This window comes from Hipposideros armiger, unplaced genomic scaffold (genome assembly GCF_001890085.2).
Source record: "Hipposideros armiger isolate ML-2016 unplaced genomic scaffold, ASM189008v1 scaffold_623, whole genome shotgun sequence".
Lineage (NCBI taxonomy): Eukaryota > Metazoa > Chordata > Mammalia > Chiroptera > Hipposideridae > Hipposideros > Hipposideros armiger.
Window position 1 is genome coordinate 10,991 of NW_017731973.1, and position 22,734 is coordinate 33,724.

Consider the following 22,734-nt stretch of genomic DNA (forward strand, 5'->3'; position numbering starts at 1 on the left):
TGCTTTTTAAAAATATTTTTTATTTTTCAATTACAGTTGACACACAATATTATATTAGTTTCAGGTGTACAACACAGTGATTAAACATTTATATAACTTACAAAGTGATCGCCCCAATAAATTCATTACTCATATGACACCATACATAGTTATTGCAATTGTATATGTGCTTCTATTATAAACCTTTTAGAATCTCTTTAGATGTAGGCAGTGTATAAATTAGGTTAAGAGTCTGAAATGTGCTCAAAGCATTTCAACTGAAATAATCTTAAGACAAAAATTAATTTATAACCTTAAAACAAAAGAAAGCAATTTGTATGAATGTTAACAATTTGTACAAATGTTCTATTGCAACCATTATAAGCTGTAAACAACTAAATAGTAAGAAAGAAATGAGTGGCTAAACAAAACATTGCATGTAAATGAGATGGAATGCCCTGTGGCCATTAAAGATGACAAACATGGGGACTACATTGATACATGGACATATGTATTTGAAGTAATATTAAATTAAAAAGGCAAAATAAAAATAATAGGTACACACTTATAAATATGTGACAATATATGACTACTTATGGCACTAATGGGAATATAATTTGGATTGATAGCTGTAGCTAAGTGTTATTAGGAGCTTTGGGATAGAGTATTTAAAATCATAATTAAAAAATAATAAATTAAAAACCACATTTTTTTCAGATATTAGGGAGTTGCCTCCTTGATAGTCACTGTTGTACTTTGGACCTAGAAAGGGGTCTTAAGGATATTTCTGGGTGGACTGGAAGGGTATCTGTTCTCTGACATTTTCCCATAAATGTTTATAGTTCCTCTCTGCATTTAGAAAGTGAATATTGGGCTTCCATTTGGAAAAGATCCAGTTCAGCATCTTGTCATCATCAGTTGGGAATAAAGAGGCCAAGTTAGTGGGAAGCTTGGCAAGAATGGTGGGAGAAAAGCAAAGGTAACAGAAGTGGCTCTGAGGGGAGCTGTGCAATTAGAAATGAAGTCCAAACTGAGGCATGGCAAATCCTATCCAGTTCTGACAGCTGTGGGCAATATGATCTGGAAGTGTCATATTCTTCCTATGATAGAAGTGCAGGGCAGATATAGCAAAACCTCAGAGGGAGACCAGGTAAATCCTGGGGACTCTGTCAGACTGGGGAGTGGTACACCAGGGCCTGGCCTATGGGAAGTAGTGCTGACAGCAAGTGAGGCAGGTAGCTGGAACCCACAGATTGGCTGAAATACAGGGCAAGACTTTCCCCACCACTGGGAACCAAATATCTGAGGAAGATGGAGGTGCCCTGAGGGCTCAACAGAAGTGGGCAGAAAGGGGTCAGAGAAAGTCTTGTCCTCTCTTCCAGAGGTGTTTGGTGGCTATGTTGATTTTAATGATATCTGCTCAGATTCTTTGATATTCTTCCCTTCAAGAGGTGGAGCCTAATTCCCTTCCCCTTGATTGTGGGCTAGTCTTAATGACTTGCTTCTAATAAGCAGAAATGTTTTTTTTTTTAATAGGTTTTTTTTTTGTTTTGTTTTGTTTTTTTTTTTTAGCTGAGCCATCCCGCCACCTGTTGGCAGCTCACGGCTGCTCAGCTCGGGCTGACTCGAACCGCTGTTGCTCAGAGCTCAAACTCTTGAGCGAGCTCTTAACCAACTGAGCCACTCGGCCGGCCCCTAAGCAGAAATGTTGAAATATCAGTTCCAAGGTTAGGTTATGAAAAGATTGTGTCTTTGATCCTGGAGACTCTCCCAGACCACTTGCTGTGGGGGATTCCAGCTGGCATATCATGTGACTAGACCTATGGAGAGGTCCCTATAGAAAGGAAGCCTCCTTCCAGAAACCACACGTGTGAGCTTCTCCAGGCCCCTCGGTTGACTGTAGAGCTGGCTTACAGCTGCAGTGTACTGAGAGACACTGAGCCAGAACCATCCAGCTATGCTGCTCCAGGATTCCTGACCCTCAGAAACTGTGATAGGCTTGTTGTTTAAGCTGTGAAGAGTTTGGATCATTTGTTATGCAACACTAGATCATTATTAATACAGTGGTGGCCTAGTGCCTGGTTATATTGTTAAACTATCTGACACCTTGGCCTAATGCTGGGGAACAGCCAAGATGGAATGGAGCAGTTTACAGGTAGTAGAATGCTTATTCCAAACATCTAGGATGGGGCTGAGATGTGGCAGCAACTGACAGTCCTGGGTGGTAAGTGCTCAATGAAATATTGTTCTGTGCATACTGATGAGAGGTGTCTATTTCCCTTCTCTGTGTGGGAAATGGAGCAGGAAATATCTCAGCTGATTGTTTCCAGGGCCAGTAACTTCAAAGTGTGGTGCATGCTGCTTAGAGCTAAGTGAAGAACTGTGGTTAGGGCTGGAGGGAACACAGGGAGAGTGCTATTGAGCCAAAAAGGCAAGTCCACAACAGATTGTAAATGAGGGAGCCTAAGAAAGTAGAATCTGGAGGCAAAGCTGAGCTAAAGGACCAGGAACACTAGTGTGAGGGACAGGGTGGCCCAGTAAGAGGTGGGGTGGATTGGCCTGGATTCCTTTCCCAGATGTGGGGGCTGATAGCACGTACAGTAGCTCTCACCAGGAGCAAGCGTCTTACATTTCTGACTCAAGCTTATGAGGTAGACCCACTTGGGCCAAGACCGGTTGGGTAGTGGGACTTGACTCTTCTTTCAATGACTTGAAGATAGTGGGGAGTGGTTAAGTCAGGGTTAACAACCCATTTCTGTTTCTTCCTTCCTCTTCAAATATTGTTCATTCACTAGGCATAGGAGGAATAAGGATCTATAATAAGGTCTCCATTGGTTACATAATTTCCTGCACCATTAGAAATATGTCACATGCAGCTAAGCTAGCCTTGGCTCTGGCTGCTGTTGATGCTCTGATGGTCGGTCCTTCCTGAGAAGCTTGCATCTGGATATGTTGAGTATCTCTAGAGGACCTAGCAGCTGGTGCTCAAATACGTGTTTAAGTGTCTGCTAATTTTATTGAATGAATGCTGCCTGGCCCTCTCAGCAGAATGACACTTCACAACTTTCAGATGTAATAAATCATTGACCTCAAGAGCCTCAGGGTTCAGTACCTAATCCATCAGGCTAGTCAGGCACTTGAGGCACTTTAAGACTTTGAATAGAAATAGACCCAAAGGCATGCTGTCCCCAAGGCCATTTCATTCCAGAATGATTAAATGTCTGTGCCCCAGAGGTTTTCTATGATAGTTTAGAAGACTGGCACAAATATACCCAAACAATTTGTGTGTGTGTGTGTGTGTGTGTGTGTGTGTGTGTTCAGGCAGCAAAATCTTGATGAAGATGAATTTGTGCCTTTGAAACTTTCTGGGGTATCTTTCAGATGCAAACTCTTTGTCTTACTTAGTCTTAGCTGAGTTATCATTGGGCATTAAATCTGCCCACCTCCCAGGAGGGATTTGGAACTCTGAGGTCAAAAGCCCATATATGAAAATAACTGTACTTTGTGTTTTAGTTGAATTTGCCAGCAAGGAGATGCAGAGCAAACTAGGAGAGGTGAGCCAGTTGGCACCTTTAGCTCATCTGGCTCTTGGTTCCGTTCCTAGCTAAGCTCCTCAGGGACATTTTCTGCTGTATAACAACACCATATTCCTTCTGGTACAATTGAACAGTGCAGCCAACATCTGAAATGAAAATTATTTTGTAAGTTGTCTCTAAGGTTAGAGTTTAATTAAATATTGGGTTGTCAGAAAATTCATGATGTATTTTTTCTATGTTCTTCATTGCAAAAATGCGTCATGACTATTCCGACAACCCAATATATGGGCTAAGTGGATGTGCAGAGTCAGCTGACCAGCTAATATGGCATAGCAAAGATGACCAACTAATCAAGAAATTAATGCTCCTCATCTCTATGGAGTTGTCACTGGGATTATGTTTCTGAACTCCCTTTGCACCTGTTGTCATGTGACTAACACTTGCTGATGGAATGTGAGAAGTGATTCATGTCACTTTTAGAAGCAGGTGTTCATTCTACACCGTCTCTCCATTTCTTGATGCAGACAATCATAGTGACCTTGGAATTCAGCGTGTTGAAGATGAAGAGCCACAAGATGTAAGGAGCCTGGGTTCCTATAATTCCATCTGAAAAGTCACCTGCTGACCAGGGACATACACACTGGACTGTTAGGTGAGCAAGAAGTACATTTCTATTGTGTTAAGCCACTAGCTTTATTTGTAACAATAGCAAGCATTACCCTAACCAACATGCATATACTTTTGAGATTCTTGGGTAAAATGTGCTTTGTAGGGTTATGATTAGATAAGCTATATCTTTGGCTAACCTCACTTTTCTAACTGAATGGCAATAAGATGTATACAACTTCATCCTGACTATATAACTGCTACCTCCTCATCCTAGTTAATTCATTAATTCCACAAAAGTGTATTGAGTCTTTACAATATGTCTGGTACCATGCTAGGTAGGCACTGGGGATGCAATAATGATTAAACCAGACACGGTCCCTGCTCTCATGAACCTTAAAGTATATAGAGGAGAAATGATGAATTCCTGAACTAAGGCAATGGAAGGGGGCTGGAGAAGAGGGGATGGATTAGAACAGTTATTCTCAAAGCTTGATCCTTAGACCATCAGACTTTAAAAATATGGATTTCAGATCCTGTCCTTACAAATTCTGAGTCAGTAAGACTTGAATGGAATCCAACCAATTGCATTTTTAACAGTCTCTTCCCAAGTGATTTGGATGCACCATTACTTTTGGAAACTGTTGCGGGGAGACACACACACATGCACATAGAGACAGAGAGAGAGAGAAAGAGAGAGAGAGTTTTAGAAGGTAGAGTTGACAGGACTTTAATGATTGCTTGGAAAAGGTAGGTAAAATAGACAGAACATTCAAAGATGACTCCCAGGTTTCTGGCACGAACCATTGGGTTGGGGTGATGGTATGTGCTTGAGACAGACAACACAGGAAGAGGAGCAGGTTTCTCTTGAGGTGGAGGTATAAGTTCAACTTTGGACTTAATGAGTTTGAATCACCCATGCATTGTCCAGGTGGAGATGTGGGATGTTTGGCATGTATGAAATCTGACAATTAAGTTTGCAAACTAATCCTAGAAAAAGTGTTACAAACCTCATTGATGAATATCACTACAGTCACCTTCAAAGTACTCCCCTTGGGAAGCTATGAACTGACGACGCCTGTGCCTAGTCCACCCTTCAAAGCAATTTTGGAACTCTTTTTCTGGAATGGCCATCAGAGCTGTCATCGTATTACCCTGGATAATGTCATCAAAATGCCTTCCTTTCAATATTTCCTTTATCTTCAGGTAAAGAAAGAAGTCATTAGGGGCCAGATCAGGTGAGTAGGGAGGGTGTTCCAATACAGCTATTAGTTTACTGGCTAAAAACTCCCTCACAGACAGTGCCGTGTGAGCTGGTGCATTGTCGTGATGCAAGAGCCATGAATTGTTGGTGAAAAGCTCAGGCCATCTAACTTTTTCATGCAACCTTTTCAGCACTTCCAAATAGTAAACTTGGTTAACTATTTGTCCAGTTTATACAAACTCATAATGAATAATCCCTTGGATATCAAAAAAGGTTAGCAACAGCATTGCAACAAGTTCACAAACTTAATTGTCAGACCTCATATGGTGGGAGTAGAGAGTGAGATTGTTAGAAAGACAGGAGATCAGCAGAATTGATATTGATCCTTGCAGCTGGTTAGATGTGAAATGAAATGCAGTCCTTGCTTTCAAGGAGCTCACAGTCAAGTGATACTGCATAAGGCTGGTCTCAAGGTGTAGTGGCTTGTGATATTCTATATACTGTATACAGCATTTTGGAATACTGAATACAACGGAAACAGTGGAGGTGAATTTAACACAAAATATTTGTTCCTGGCCCTTTACACCCAGCCACGAAAAGAGCACTTTTTCTATTCATTTATTCAGGTCTAGTCCCTCCTTCTCATCGTTGGCCCTACCACCCCACTCTCAGACGACTGGCCCTCCAATTTTTGGCATTGCTCTCTTTGAAAAACATAGGTATTCAGCTTCATAGATTTTAGTGTTCTTTCCTGGATTCTTTTGGTTTACAAGGCAAAGTTCCTCCACCCAATTCTCAGCCCTGCTTGCTCCTTGGAGTGTGGCATCTCTTGATGTTTTGGGTTATAGGGTCTACCAGCAAAGGTTTCCCTGGACCCCAGCAAGGGAGATGGAGTCAGGCAGAGATGGTGTATGTCAAAGCATTCCACACATGTAAGCTATCATTCTGACTTGTTTCTTAAGAAAATCAAGGTTCCAAATGATGCTACAAAGGGACTTGCCAAAGTGGTTGGGATTCTATCCTTTTAGTTCTTGATACTTTTCTGCCGTCTGCATGAAAAATTTCCTGAAAAGCAAATAGCTACTATCTCATGAGTGTCAGTGAGCTTGCAGGTCTATGGAAAGGCTTGATGAAAACTAATAGAGAAATCTCCAAAGAGAAGGACAATTCAGTGATTTCGTATCCAGAGCTAAGTTCAAATTTGAAATTTTACTCTGGCCTTACTTTCAGCTAAAATCATTTCAGACTTATAATATCAAAGTTTGAATATAATTATCTGGGCAGATTTAAATGTGCTGTATCCAGTACTTTAAGAATTGAGGCTGTCAGCTTGAAAGCACCAGTTAGAGTTTGGGATGCTTTCTGTTTCAGGTCAGCTTTGAGTTCTAATTAATGATTTACGTAAAACAGCACTATTAGACCCAGGGGAAGGGAACAAACTTTTCTTGAACTCTTATTATATGCTAGGTCCTATATCATGGACTGTATATAATGTTATTTAACTCTTACAACAAATCTTTTTACCGCCAACCTATAGATGACAAACCTGAGGCTCAGAGAGGTGAAGAAATATGCTCAAGGGCACACAGCTTATAAATAGCAAATTAGCTATTTGAATCTATTTCTATTTCTTCCTTCCTCTTCAAATATTGTTCATTCATTGGACATAGGAGGAATAAGGATCTATAATAAGGTCTCCATTAGTTACATAATTACCTACAACATTAGAAATATGTCACATGCAGCTAGGCTAGCCTTGGCTCTGGCTTCTGTTGAAGCTCTGATGGTCCTTCCTGAGAAGCTTGCATCTGGATATGTTGAGTATCTCTAGAGGACCCAGCAGCTGTTGCTAAAATATGCATTCAAGTGTCTGCTAAATACTATGAAATTTCAGAGAAAGAAAAAAATTCCTTTTGCAATTGCAGCAAAAAGAATAAAATACCTAGGAATAAACTTAACAAAAGATGTAAAGGACCTATACTCTGAAAACTATACGACATTATTAAAAGAAATTGAAGAAGACACAAAGAAATGGAAAGACATTCCGTGTTCATTGATTGGAAGAATCAAGGGCCGGCTGATAGCTCAGTTGGTTAAGAGCTCGCTGAAGAGTTTGAGCTCTGAGCAACAGCGGTTCAAGTCCCGGCCCGAGCTGAGCAGCCGCTGAGCTGCCTACAGGTGGCAGAATGGCTCAGCTAAAAAAAAAAAAATAAAAAAAAAAAAAAAAAAGTTCTGATTGGAAGAATCAACATAGTTAAAATGGCCATATTACCCAAAGCAATATACAGATTTAATGCAACACCCATCAAAATCCCAATGGCATTTTTTAAAGAAATAAAACAAAAAAAAATAATCAGATTTGTATGGAATCACAAAAAAACCTGAATAGCCAAAGCAAGCCTGAGAAAAAAGAACAAGGCTAGAGGTATCACACTCCCTGACTTCAATTTATACTACAAAGCAACAATAGTAAAAATGGCATGATACTGGCTGAAAAACAAACACACAGACCAATGGAACAGAATGGAGAACCCAGAAATAAACCCATATATATATGGGCAAATAATTTTGACAAAGGAGCCAAAATCATATGATGGAGAAAAGAAAGCCTCTTCAATAAATGGTGCTGGGAAAATTGGAAAGCCATGTGCAAAAGAATGAAACTAGACTGCTATCTGTCATCTTGTACCAAAATGAACTCAAAATGGATCAAAGACCTTAACATAAGACCTGAAACAATAAATTGCATAGAAGAAAGCATAGGTCCTAAACTTATGGACCTTAGTCTTAGAGAGGATTTTATGAATTTGACCTCAAAGGCAAGGGAAGTAAAAGCAAAAATAAATGGGACCCTATCAAACTAAAAAGGTCCTGCACAGCAAAAGAAACCATCAACAAAACAAAGAAGCAAACAACCAAATCGGAGAAGATAATTGCAGACAACACCTCTGATGAGGGGCTAATATCCAAACTATATAAAGAACTCACACAAATCAACAACAATGTATATGCTCACTCAGATTCTGCTTGTGCCTTCCTCCTGACTTTGGATCTCTGACTATCAATTTTAGCCTCAGAATTTAAGGTGTATAGACTGTACACCTCACACCCTAAGCTGCCAGTTGACTTTTGTTTGGGATCTCTTTTCTGTAGAGAACATTAACCATCAGAACCTACTACCCTAACCCATCTTGCTCTGTCTTGTAGACATTCATGATCTGGACACACCTAATGGGCACACTATTATTACAATGTAGGACAGAATTGGCTGTGGCTCATTTAGCTTTTGCAGCAGTACCAGCCTGGCAAAGGCAAACACTTAGGGTTAGATCTAATCACTGGCTGGGATAAGCACTACCAGTGTAGTTGAGAGTGTGAAGCAAGTGTAGTCAGCAGGCCCAGGTTATGATCCAGTCAAACAGTTGGGGGCAGGAGTGAGTGCATCCCAAACATATACCTTCAGTTCAGACCTGCCTTTTCTGAGTTCCATTCCTGTATATCCACCTATATACTGGAGTTCCACCGTGACTTCAAAGTCAACATAGTCCAGATTTTAATTGTAACATACATCTGCCCCAGCCTATTTCCCTTCCTCTATATCACTGAAAGGCCTCATATTAATAATATATCCAGTTGCTCCAACCAGAAACCTGGGGGTGCTGGTGGAGTCATTCTTGGTCTCCCTCCCCTCCCACCTGCATGAAACCCCTCACCAAGTCTGGTCAATTTTATCTTCTAGATGATCTTTCAAATCTTTGCATCCTCACTGATGTCACTCTAGACCCAAACACCAACATCTGTCACCTGGACAACTGCAGCAGCCTAACAACCGGTCCCTCGACTTCTACTCTTGCCTCTCTTCAATCCATTTTCCTTAGAGCAGCCAGAGAAAATAAAACTATGTCTTCACCATCCCCTTCTCCCCTTCAGATTAAGACCCTGCACTAGCTTCTGTTGTGCTTAGGAGAAAAACAATTGTTCCTATGGTCCGCAAGGGCCTGAACAGTCTGCTCTGGCCCCTGCCTGTATCTTTAGCCATGTTTCATAGCACTTTTTCTCCCACTCAGATTTGGAACTGACCAGCTTTCCGTAAATGAGATTGGAGTGCTAGCTTAATTAGGTTTTTAATTAAGAAGTCTACAAAATGCAACATGACTTGCAAGTCAACACAGAAACCTGTCATCTTAAGATGATTGGTGGAGATAACAAGAGAATGGTACTGACCGATGCTGGGTTGACTGTTTTATTAAATTCTTTTTCATGAGAATAATGCTTATTAAAAGTCAAGTGACGATACTCCTTACTACCTGACATTCAGATTTGGCTCTTCTCTTTTTTTCTAAGCATGTGCACAGTTAGTTTTGTTCTTGCTACATATTGAGGAAGTGAGTAGAGAAGATATTCATATTCCTTGATATGGATAAAACAACTGAAACCAGAGTAGTAAGATAAATGTCACATAGCAAGTCAGGGGCCCATATCTGTCCAAAAGCACTGAGAAATAATATAATAATAATAAAAATAATAACAGTAGTAACAGATATCGCTTATAAAGCCCTTACTATGTGCTAGACACTGTGTTCAGCTAAGTACTTCTGTGTACTATATTATTTAATCTTGCCAACAAATCTGTGAGGTAGGGAATATTACTGTATTTATTTTAGAGCTGAGGAAACTGAAGCTTCAGGATGTCACTCGGATAGTCAATGCTAGTTTGACTTCAACATATCTTTTTTTTTAAAGATTTTTATTGGGGAATTGGGGGATGGGAACAGCGCTGGGGAATTGGGGGAAGGGGAACAGACAAGTTGCTGTCCTTTTGTTCTTCAGTCTAGTTGTGGAGGACGTTGCTTCACTGGCCCAAGTTGGCACCATCATTGCACTCTTCCTGGGCGAGGCAGATCAGTCGCCGGCTTCTGGACGGCCACTCACGCTGGCTGCTGGCTACACATGGTAGCCCATGGCAACACACTGCCACAGGGGCTGCAGCCTACGCCGTCGCCGGTGACTCAGGGCAGCCCAGCTCCAGGTTGAGCTGTTGTTCAGCATTTTAGCTGTGGAGGGCAGTGTCACTGGCCCTCATATGTGGGATCTGAACCGGGGCCCTCTGGCGTCCCAAGCCAGTTCTTTACCATCGCGCCACTCGGCCAGCCGAACTTCAACATATCTTGAATCCATTTTTTTTTTACTTTCACTTCTCTACATTTTTTACTGCTTCAGTTAGTTGTAACATATTTTTGTATTTACATTTTCAATTCTATTTCACATGTGTTTTATTTTATTTTTTCATTTGGTTTTTTTTTGCATGTGTTTTATAAAATGTTAGACTGTAGATATATTATTTTTAATGAAAAAGATTGACTTTAGGGTTCACATTCAAACTATTTGAGTAACTAGGGCTTAGGTTAGCATTCAAGGACTCTGCTGTGAAGTTTTCCACATTTTCGTTTTTGTCCTAGATTTTTCTTTACCTTTTTTGTCTCCTATATCTTTCCAGCTTTGTGGACTTCTTTGAGGAGAAGAGGGCTGTGAGGGTTGAAGAAAGAAAATCTCCTCTCCAATAATTTATCTTTATCATGACTTCTGATTATTGAGTTTCTTGCACCTTTAATGTTAAGGCACAGGGATTGTAACGGTGGCACTAGATCTTCTATTTTGAGATTTGGCTCTCTGGTATAATTTGATTTAACAAGTGTAACTTATCTTGAGACTTTCTGAAAGCTTTCTTCTCTTCCTTCGCTTCCTTTCCACCAAATACAAATGATTCTGCTTCCTATACATGTACTATGCATACCAGTTTCAATGGTTCTATTTACTTGGGCCCAGGGCTGGCCCTGTGACTTGGGAAAGCTTTTGCATCTGTATGGGACCAGCTCTCTCCTGGCTCCAATTTAAGTCTACATAACATATACAAAGGTTGCCATAACCAGTTTAACTGCTCCCGCCATCCCAACAGACAAAGCTGTACCCAACAGAAAATTCCCCTACAGGCCAAAGCAATTTACATCCCGGTTAGAAAATACAAAACTCTGACAAACAAGGACTCACAGTAGTTTTCAGTAGCTTCCAGGCGACTCTGCCCAGCTGACCCCCCTCTTACTTTCATAAATCTTCCTCTGTACTTCTACCTGACTCGTGAATTTTGTCCAACCTGCTAGCGAGCAGCCACAGCGTTTTACTCCTCAGGAAAAGCCTGAGTCCGTCTCTACCCTTAGACGTTCAGAACGGTAAGATACTGCAGTTACTGGCACACCAGCGAACAAGGTCACAGGACATTGTTCGTCCATGTATAGGGTTGTCGCACGTGACTGACCAGATTACACTTGCAGATTTGTTTCTGGCAGTCTGCGAGCAGGAAGGTACGTGTAGTCAAGTACTGTTGTTTCTAGCCGTGCATTTGCTGTTGAGAGGATGTGGAAAAGGTGGGTGAGATGGTCCAGACCACAGGAAGCCTGCTGCTTGTGGGCAGGTGACCTTTGGACTGAGCTCCCAATGACTTTTGTCTCTTCTACTTTGGCCTAGCGACGAAATTACATGTGGAAGGGGTTGGTGAACGTTGACTTTTATTCCATAGCCCAGCTCCTTGGAAAGGTGTCTGCTCCCTGTCTACACATCCTCGTCACCCATTCATCACCCTGCAGTTGGATGTCTGCCCTTATGCTCCACCTTAGGGACTCCCCTTGTGGGCCATCCAGGGCCTATCTAGCCCGAGCTACCAGCTCACTCCCTTCTTTAAACACTACTCCTTAGTGGTGGGCACACCTGGGGGCTTTTGCTTTGATCTCCCTGGCTTCTAGTTTCTCCGTCTCTTTGTCCTGTCCTCGTGGGTTGGCATGCCCCGACTCCTCGCTCCAGAGTCCTGGGACATGAAAGCACCCAGCTCTCTGGTCACCATCACTGAAGCCTGGTACAAGTCATAGAACCTGCTTGCGCCTCAGGTCCCTTCCTGTGAAATGGGACCATATAGCACCTACCTCATTTGGGAGGAGATTAAATGAGACAATACTTATAAAGTGCCGCCCACACAGTGTTTTACGGACTAAGTACTTTAGTTACTGTGATTTTTTCCCCCTCTATCTGCTTCTTCATCCATTACAACCAGTGCCTTAACCACTTCCTGTGCTCTGAAAGGTTGGCCTCCCCCAAGCCCTTCCTCCTGACCCTCACCCCTTCCTCCTGACCCTCACCCCTTCCTCCTGACCCTCACCCCAGCCTGCCGTGTGCTTCCGGCACCATGAATGTTCCACAACAAGTCTGTGATCATGGATAAAGCTTCCACACTGTTCAGCAGAAGGAACAGCGCCAGTTGTGATCAGGCACTTTGCTCCTGTTCAAAGGCACTGGGGTGAGCTCCCTTGCTGGGTGTCCATCTGGTGCCCAGGAAAAGGGGCCTTTTCCTTGAAATTCAGATACATCGGCAAACCGTACTCGCTAGTACCTTGGAGAACTGCGTCAATCAAGTTAAGGGAATGCAATGGGTATTGAGAGATTTCCCAAGAAACTTTTAATTTTATCTATTGTAATATTTTTCTGTAATGTGTGATACGGCCTCTTACCTTCAATTGTTGTGTTATGCTATAACTCCCGTGCAGGCCGTGGCCTTTGGGAGACAGTGGCGGGGCCCATCTTCTGGCCTCCACCACTTTGAGGCTAGGTATCTCCTTTTCCCTGTTGGGATAGACTGTTAATGCCCTCGGTCACTTCTACTGCCGCCTTATACAAACTCCACTCCCACTGTTCTTGGGAGTGGCCCTGCTTTCCACATCCACCTCCTTCTCTTCAGCCACAGCTCCTAGAACTTGGGTGAAAAGGCAGGTGTTTTATAGTCACAGCCAGCCAGTGACAGACCATGAATCCATTTTTTTAAGTCACTTCCAGTCACCTACTGCTTTTGTTCTGCTAGGGTTCTAAGCGACGTAAAGCACAGAGGGGACACCATAGGCAAATGCATGCTCTTCACTAATTGGTGGGGTTTGGTCCTTATATCCTGTAATCGATGACTCTGGAAGAGCTGGCCTGAACCATTCTAAAGCCTTGAGAACTCTTCTCTTGCTTTAACACGAAGCCCCCATGGAACACAGGGTACTCTAGTCCTCTTTTTCCCACCAGTGTCCTCCTGGTCACATTCATTTAACCTAGTTCCTACTGTTCCAAAATGCGGGAAGGGAAGAATGGGAGTGAGAGAGTCTCCTGAAGATGAAGAGCAGAGAAAATATAAGCTGCTCACGCCTTTTTTCCTTTCTCTTGGACCCTACCCTCTTCCTCTTGGCCTTCCAAAGGCCTCCAGCAGGCCCAGTCTTTCTGTACCAACCATATGAGACTTAAAAGAAAACGTGAATACTAATCCCCTTCACTTTTATCACCAGAGACCTTTGCATTTGGGAATCCTGCTAAAGTAGATTTGGGTGGTGCTGACAATACCTTGATCCATAAGAGAGATTTTTCTTCTTGGTGGGGGAAAAAGTAGCCTTGAGTACCCCTAGAAGTGAAAGTGTTGAATCCACAGTCATCATTGGGCATGCCAGACAGCAGGTAGCAGCACATCTGGTACTGAGCTGTGAATGGGAGGCAGAAGTCCCAGTCCTTGGGTGGGTCTGACATCAGCAAAGCAGGACTTCCTTTATAGATGGTTGGGATATTAGATTCCAAGGAATAGGAATTGAGACTAAGACAGAAACTGATTTCTCAGTGTAACTTGTGCTAATGCCCAAGTTACATTAGTTCGGATATTGACGAGGGAAGCTCTTTGATTAAATCCATCTTGCTCATAGTCAGGATTTGTCCTTTATATAGGAGTAGGACTGAGCCTGCAGGCACAAAGTAGAGAGGCCATAAAGCAGGTAGGGACCAATACATGATGTCAGGACAAACTCTTAACTGGTGCCTTCTTACCATCTCCATCTCTTGTGACTGAAAGTTGTATGTTATCACACATCCTCATGGATAGGCCAGAGCTTTGCCTGCTTCCTATCTGGAATCCCCAGTAGCAGTGGTTCTCAAAGTGTGGTTCCTGGACCTTCAGAATCAGCATCACGTGGGAACTGGTTATGAAAGCAAATTCTCAGGTGGTACATACGCAAGGCCTAGTGAATCAGAATGTCTGGGGTAACGGCCCAGCAACCTGTGCTGTGACACACCTTTCAGGGGATTCTGAGGCCCACTCAAGTGTGAGAACCACTGCTCTATGGTGCTTTGCTGGCCCAGGCCATACTTTCACACTACCCTCAGTTCATCTGTCCCAGAATCCTTATGTGCTTCAAGTTCTGATTTTTTTAGTGACTGCATAGCTCTTGTCTCTTCTTGTCCCCTGTCTAGTGACTCCGGTTCTGTGGCTGTCCGGAGTGGCAAATAATACTCAGACTTTATTGTCTGATGCTAGTACAACCAGTTTAGTGTGCAAACATGAGCTCAAATCATCTATGCCTGCACAAATCCAAATGACAAGTATAGCATAGTGCTTAAGAGCCCAAGCTTTGGGGGCAGGCATATCTGGGTTAATATTTAGGCTCTACATTTTAACTAGCTCTGTCTTGGACTCTGTAAACCTCTATTTATTCATCTAAAAATGGGGATAATAACATAATCTCACAGGGTTGTTGTAAAGACTAAAAGAGATAATGTACATAAAGTGCTCAGGAGCTGGCATTTAGCAAGGTCTTGATAATGGCTGTACCCTCATTATTAGATGGCTTTTTTCCCCTTTCCAGTTGTCATGGCATCATGTATTTGTATTGTAACTTTGGAGAGTTAGTTTTTCTTTTTTGTTTTACCACTAAAAATGTATTTTCCCCTTTGGAGAAGACAGATGACACCCACCCCACTGAGGATCAGTGTGAAAGCTGAGGCCCTGGAGCAGAGTGGATAAAAGTGTTGGCTCTAGAGCCATGTAGCTTGGATTCAAATCCTGACTCTGTCATTTATTAGCTGTGTGATCCTGCACAAGTTATTTACCACACTGAGCCTCAGTTTTCCCATTTGTAAAATGGGGATAATAGTAGTACTTTAGTGTAGGGATTAAATGAATTAATATGTAAAGTGTTTGGAACACAACCTTACACACTTTATTTTGAATCTGTTGGAAAGCATTGCATGGACAGAGTTGACAGAAAAAGGGAATGCCATGTGAGTGGGGGACACTTGCATAAACGTGGCTTAAATCCCAGCCCCAGTATCTAAGGACCATCCTGAGTGAGCGAGCGCCTGACTGACTTACATATGACATATGTTTTTTGGCATTGTGTACATCCAGCTTTCTGTTTAACATGACCCAGGTGCACTTTGCTTCAATAAAATGTATATACAAACCAGTAAAAATAATAATTAATATCTACCAAAAGGCTCTCAGCTTAGTGCTGGGGCCTATGGAAATACAGATGAAGAAGAAGAAATGCTCCCTATCCATGGGGAACCTACAGCCTGGCTGGATGGATGAGATTAGTAGCATGTAACAACAGAAGAGTATAAGAGAGTACTCAAGGGCCGGCCGAGTGGCGCGATGGTTAGGAACTGGCTTGGGATGTCAGAGGGCCCCGGTTCGGATCCCACATATGAGGGCCAGTGACACTGCCCTCCACAAAAACAAACAAACAAACACACACACACACAAAAAGAGAGTACTCAAATTGGAGTTGCAATCAAACTCAAGCAGTGTGGCACCAGAGCCCACACTCTTAACCAATGAACTATGCAGTATCAATTGTCATTCTTCTGCTACATATAATGGTGGTTTTATAATATAAGGAAAGCAAGTCAACTTTCAAACCAGTAAAGACTGAATTTGACTCCTGACTCTTCCACTTAGCAGATGTGAGGCTTTAGGTAAATTATTTAATCTCTCTGAGCCTCAGTTTCCCTGTCTGCATAATTAGAAAAAAGAATCCCTACTTCCTAGGTTTACTATGAGGACTAAGTGAGATAATCAAGGTGAAGTTCCTAGTACTGTGCCTGGCACATAGGACTGACGTGCTTAGAAAAGGGTGGCTGTTATCATCAGCAGTGCTATTCCTATTACTGGCGTGGCTTCCAGAAATTCTCAGTTCTGAGATAATCCACAAGATGTCCCCCTCTCAATAGAAAGTTCTGTAGCACTGCTATGTGTATAAATATGTATAACTGAGGATCTGAGTTCTTGAAAAATGACTTGCACGTCCATGCCTGCCTGTGCAAAAACATATATTGAACCATGTGCACAGGAGGAAATCATAGTTGGCTTTGCAACCGATGCACATATGGCTTTTGAGGCAGTTCTAAGGCGAGCCGGTTGCTTTCCAGGCTGTGGGTGGGCGGCAGCTACATCCCTACAGTACAGTCCAAGCATAATGCAGTGGAAGGAGATTGAGGATCTGTAATTATGTTCCTTTCTCAAGTCCTGAGGGCAGTACATGGCTCTTGAGGAAGGAGAGTGTGAGCACGCATGTGCATGTGCCCGTGCACATCATAGGGGCAGGGAGTTTGGGGACATAGCCTTCCTCCTGAAAATTTTGCACCACACATGGAAGCATCCTTTTACTTTCTGTTATTCTGTGTATTTTAATTTTGGTAGGTCCTTGTAGTACAGGACAGAAGTTCAGAAAGATACTTTGCTGTTTGTGCTGGACAGATAATACCAAACCTAGAATAATTACATGTATTCAGGACGACGGAACAATAAAATATCTAAGTGTGAAGGCTACCTTTGCAGCAGGAGCAATATAGCTGTAGAGTCAAGTATTTTTTTTTAAGCACTTGAAAAATCGTTACTTCCTGGTCAACACAGGGAGAAAGAAATCTTCCTTTCGAGTCAACTCATTTGCATACTGAGTAAAGGGCCTACAGCCTGGCAAATATTTTGCCCATTAGTCTGTTGTACATGGGCTTGTGTCTCCTAAGGATAATTTCCTTTGTTGTTTCTGAATGAAGAACGGCAGTGCCTCGGCTGCTATTGCTGAATCACATCGCTTTGTTCCAAAAGAGAAAATGGCCTTTTTGTGGCAAACTCTCCAGTATCCTGGGTGTTTTAGACAAAGCTGGGGTGGAGCAGGTCTGGGTTGGGATTGCTGAAAGATCTTTCTGCCCCAGAGAAACTCAGACAGTTGAACTCACAAGAAAGGTCAGGACCTCTAACGACTCTCCCCTCCCAGGTGCACACAGCCCTTCTACTGTCCCCACCCTGTCCCACTTGTTTTAGGTAGACTGGGCCTTTCTGGACAACAGTCCAACATCCGTATTTTTTTCAGATCTCCTTTCTTAGCCTGAGTTTCTGTTCCTCAGTATCTCTCCCTCTGTTTCCCAAGGTTGTCCTTGGCTTTATGCTTTTTAAACCGGACAGTGCAAATCCTGGATGTACATGGCAGCATGGCAGGGGGTAGGTATAGCCTCCTCCTAGACTGTCATTTTTTCATGGTGGCAACTCATTTGAATTATGTTCTGGAGTAAAATGCAGAAGTCCCTCAAATCTTTAAGGTAAACTAATGACTAATGCCCATCTAGTGGTTATTGTGTACCAGGCTTTGTTTTAAGCACTTGGCACATATTAATTAGGTTAATCTTTAATCTTTTTTTTAAAAAGATTTTTATTGGGGAATTGGGGGGATGGGAACAGTGCTGGGGAATTGAGGGAAGGGGAACAGACAAGTTGCTGTCCTTTTGTTCTTCAGTCTAGTTGTGGAGGTTGGCACCATCATTGCGCTCTTCCCGGGCGAGGCAGGTCAGTCGCTGGCTTCTGGACGGCCGCTCACTGCGGCTGCTGGCTGCTCACGTTGGCTGCTGGCTACATACGGTAGCCCATGGCAACCCATTGCCACAGGGGCTGCAGCCTACGCCGTCGCCAGTGACTCACGGCAGCCCAGCTCCAGGTTGAGCTGTTGTTCAGCATCTTAGCTGTGGAGGGCAGTGTCACTGGCCCTCATGTGGGATCCGAACCGGGGCCCTCTGGCGTCCCAAGCCAGGTCTTAACCAATGCGCCACTCGGCCGGCCCTAATTAGGTTAATCTTGACAACGCCTCTAAGAGGTAAATTACTATGGTTAACCCAGTTTCATGAACAGGAAACTGAGGCACAGAGAGTTTAATGACTTGTTCAAGGTCAAAGAGCTGGGTAAATGGCAGTCTGGCTGAGAGTCCATGCTCTTAGTTACAAAACTGTTATCGAGGACATATTGGGCTGTGCTCTCCAGACCTAGGGAGTTTTGTCTGCCATTAGGGTAAAGTACAACTCTTCCATTTAGTGGATTTATGGTTTTACCTGGACCTTTGAGTGAGGTAACCTTTACTTAAAGGAATAATTCTGATATTGGGTATGGGAGTAAGTGGCAGGTCAGTGGAGGACATAGGTTGAGATAAGGTTACCTCCTTGCATCCTCACATTAAATCAGACCAGAAGTTAATCATTTCTGTTGACTCCTAATATCAGGGATATAAATGGGTATAACATGTTTTAGTCCATATCACTCAGGGCAATGTTATGGTCTGGATTGTGCCCCACCCCCATTCATATGTTGAAGTCCTAATCCCCAATGTCTCAGTATTTGGGGATGAATCCTATAAGGAAGTAATTAAGATTACATCAGGTCATAAGGATGTGAGATCCTGATTAGCTAGGATTAGTGTCCTTATAAGAAGTGACACTAGAGGGCGCGCGCACACTCATATGCTCCTGCCATGTGCTCTCCAGATCTCTCTCCCTCTCCCTCTCCCTTTCTCACCCCCTTCTCCCTCTCTCCCTTGCTCCCCCTCTCACTCCCTCTCTCTCCCTCTCTTTCTCTCCCTCTCTCCCTCCCTTCCCCTCTCTTCTCCCCCCTCCCGCTTCCTACCTCTCTCCTCCTTTCCAGAAACATGCACAAAGAAAAGGTCATATGAGTGCACAGTGAAATTGAGGTCCATCTACAAGCCAAGAAGAAAGGTCTCAGTATGAAACCTACCTTTATGGCACCTTGATTTTAGACTTCTCAGCCACCAGAACTATGAGAAATAAATTTCTGTTGTTTAAGCACTCAGTCTGTGTTATTTATTACAGCAACCCTAGTAAGTTATGTCCTATTCCTTTGTTTCTATAAGTGAAATGTAATCTTTTCAGAGCCCCCAACATGTTGTATGGGCAGGAAATTAAATCTCCATTATTTGGGGGGGTTCCTACATTTCTGCATGAGATAACTGAAGAGTCCTGGGCTTTTCTTGTGCCAGAAAATCGGGTGAGGGCTGGGTCCTTAATTCTCAGTGGTTTCAGCTTTACTGTTGCTGCTTAGACTCCCAGAGGATGCCACTAACAGGCACCTGTCTTTGGGCACTGCTGCTCCGAGTGGGCCCAAAGATACTGCTCATTGAGTATCTTCTCTTTTGGCTGCTGACTTGTCTGGGGCACTGTGCCCTCACGGTGCACTGGCTTTGTCACTCAGTTCTCTGACCTCTCCCAGTCTCAGTGGGAGGGAGTACAAACTCTGTCTCAGTCTCAGTGGCTTCCCTCTTCCCAGCTCAAAGCCCTTCTCTCCATGGACTGATACAGCATAATCACCTTTATTAATCCTTTAGACCAGGGGATGGAGAAGTTTTTCTGTAAAGGTCCAGATATTTTAGGTTTGTGGGTTATCTTTGTTGCAAATAACCTCAACTAGAAAGCAGCCATACACAATATATAAATGAATGGACATGCTGTGCCCAAATAAAACTTCACTTGTGGGCACTGAACTTTGAATTTAACATACTTTTCACATGTTACAAAATATTAGTCTTCTTTTTAGGTTTTTTTCCTTAATTATTTGAAAAAAAACACCCAAATCCATTCTTAGCTCACAGGCTGTACAAACACAGGCAAGTGGACCAGATTTGGTCTGTGAACTGTAGGTTGCTGCTCTCTGTTTTAGAAATGCAGAACTTCAGGCCTCACCGCAGACCTACCGAATAGGAATCAGAATTTTAATGAGATCCCCAGGTGATGCACATTAAAGTTTGAGAAGTACCAATTTAGAAACCCAGTGCTGGCTTCTTTTTTCTGGACACTAGTCAGGGGAGAACAGATGCTAACATTAGTTATCCATTTTTACTCCTGAATACCATGCATTGCTATCTCAACATTGACCTTTCTACCTGATTTCTACTGTTGCCCTTTCCTGGATGGGGCAGCACTTAATAATGTGAGTTACAGCCAGGTTTCCATTAGTCATGTTAATCCACAGATCATTAGCACTTGACCTCAGAATGAATCATTTGATATTTTTGGCAGATCTACTTTCCAAGTTCTGGTTTACTTCTTTCAATGTTAAAATTCCCCTTGCTGAGTTGAGGACCAGCTGAGTATCAGGCAAGAGATGGCCTTGAGGCATTCTGAAACAAAGTCAGAATAGCCTGGAATTAAATGTTTGTTGTGGCTAATGCCCACAGCATATGCAAATCAAGTAATAATACAATGCATGGACCACTACTATAGAAAATATCAACACCACTGATAGATTTTTTTTTAGAGCTGTACATGGTTTTAGTAACCATATTAGTTTTTGTTTCATAGGCTTTTTCTTTTTCTTTTTTTTAAGTTTAATGTATTTTAATAGCAAACTTACAGGAACAGCACAGAAGACAGACAACATTAAAAACATGTACTTGCATGTAGGACAACTCAGTTAGAAAAGTATAGCGAATGGATGGAATCTACTGTATGATAAAAATGCTACAACAATTTAGTTGCCATCAATAAGAAATTTACTTGTTTTAAAAAAATCCAAATGCTGGCATTGTCCGGAAAAATTTAACAGGTTTATTTATAATCGTTATAAAGTTGAACTGCTGAAACTTGTTCACTGAAACTTTTGACTTGCATTAATGCTTTGCCCCCCACATTTATATTAAAAATTCACACACAAATGAAAATGGAAAAACTGCCAATACCTGATTTCTGTCCCCTATTTTCCCACTTGCAATCATATACTTAGGTACCTTTTGACCCCATGGAAAAAAAATAACTAACATTCAGAACTACCAATAACAGGAAGAAGATATATATATATATATTTTTTTAAAGAATGAAATGTTTCCCACATAGTGAATTCTTAAGCACGTTCTCCAGGTATGTGGTGTGCTAGCTGGATATCTTTTGGCATAATTGTTACACGTTTGGCATGGATAGCACACAGGTTGGTATCTTCAAAAAGGACAACCAGATAGGCCTCACTTGCCTCCTGCAAAGCACCAATAGCTGCACTCTGGAAGAGCAGATCTGTTTTGAAGTCCTGAGCAGTTTCTCGCACCAGACGCTGGAAGGGAAGTTTGCGAATCAGAAGTTCAGTGGACTTCTGATAACGTCTAATTTCACGGAGTGCCACGGTACCAGGCCTGTAACATGAGGTTTCTTCACCCCTCCAGTAGAGGGCGCACTCTTGCGAGCGGCTTTTGAAGCCAGTTGCTTCCTGGGTGCTTTACCACCGGTAGATTTGCGGGCAGTCTGCTTTGTACGAGCCATGGTATCGAGACCTCCTTACTTATGCCCCTTCTTCTACGGCTGGAGCTCGGCGAGCTAGAGGTGGCGCTGGCATTAGAGAGTGATGGCGCCGCGGCGGCGGCTGCGAACACCCGTAGGCTTTTTCTTATTGTATTTTACTAGACTAATGTTAAAATGAGTTTGTATTCTATGAGCATAGGGAGCTCAGAGGCATGGGCAGAGGTGTGGGGGAAAGTCTTCCCGAGACTAAAAATTTTCTTTAGATAATCCATGAGATGATGTGCAACAGTCTCATGAGCTGAGAGTGTATCAATAATTAAGACATATTTTACATGTCTTGGGCTCTTTACAATCACACTCTTTCCCAGGTTTCCGTGGTGAATTGTGGACCAACACTCATCACTACTTATCAGTGATTCCTGGGCAGAATTTCAAGTAGTCCAGTTTGGGGGAATTAGGAGACTGACCCCTGCTTTTCTCCCCTGTTTAAATCTTACAGCCATTAAAGTTTGATTTCCATTAATGCATGAATGTCACCACCCCAATGAAAATGCAACTCTTCTGCATGTGTTTTGATTACCTTGTCAGAGGCCAGGCAAAGAGAGGCTGAACAGCAGTGCACTCCTTCACTCTTGTTATTTCTGCTTCCATTACTTGTCATATCTGTCAATTTATGGAACATTCATATCTATGGAGCCATTATTTTTAGTACTTTAATTATCTTGGATGTCTAAGGACACAATTAATGTATCATGTTGGTCATATTGATGGGTTGCAAAGATGGTAGGTAGCCCTGCAAGGGATTTGGGCTTAGGGAGTGCGTTTCCAAAGTGCTGGGGCAAGTGCAGATGAAGTGGGTAAATTCCCCTGGCTGTTAGCCTCTAGAGAGTCAGCCTCTGAAGCTAATCCCTAATGTTTGTTTTGGTTTTCAGAAATGCTTTAAGACTTTCTTACCATCTCCTGCTCCACAGTCTGTTTAAGTCTGCACATCACCCAACTTGATTC

The 22,734-nt window shown here is 42.6% G+C and overlaps 1 pseudogene; it reads right to left on the minus strand.

The window, feature by feature from the left end:
- Positions 1–21,340: 21,340 nt before the first annotated feature.
- On the minus strand, positions 21,341–21,761 carry LOC109372314 (histone H3.3-like; annotated as a pseudogene).
- Between the last annotated feature and the right edge of the window lie 973 nt (positions 21,762–22,734).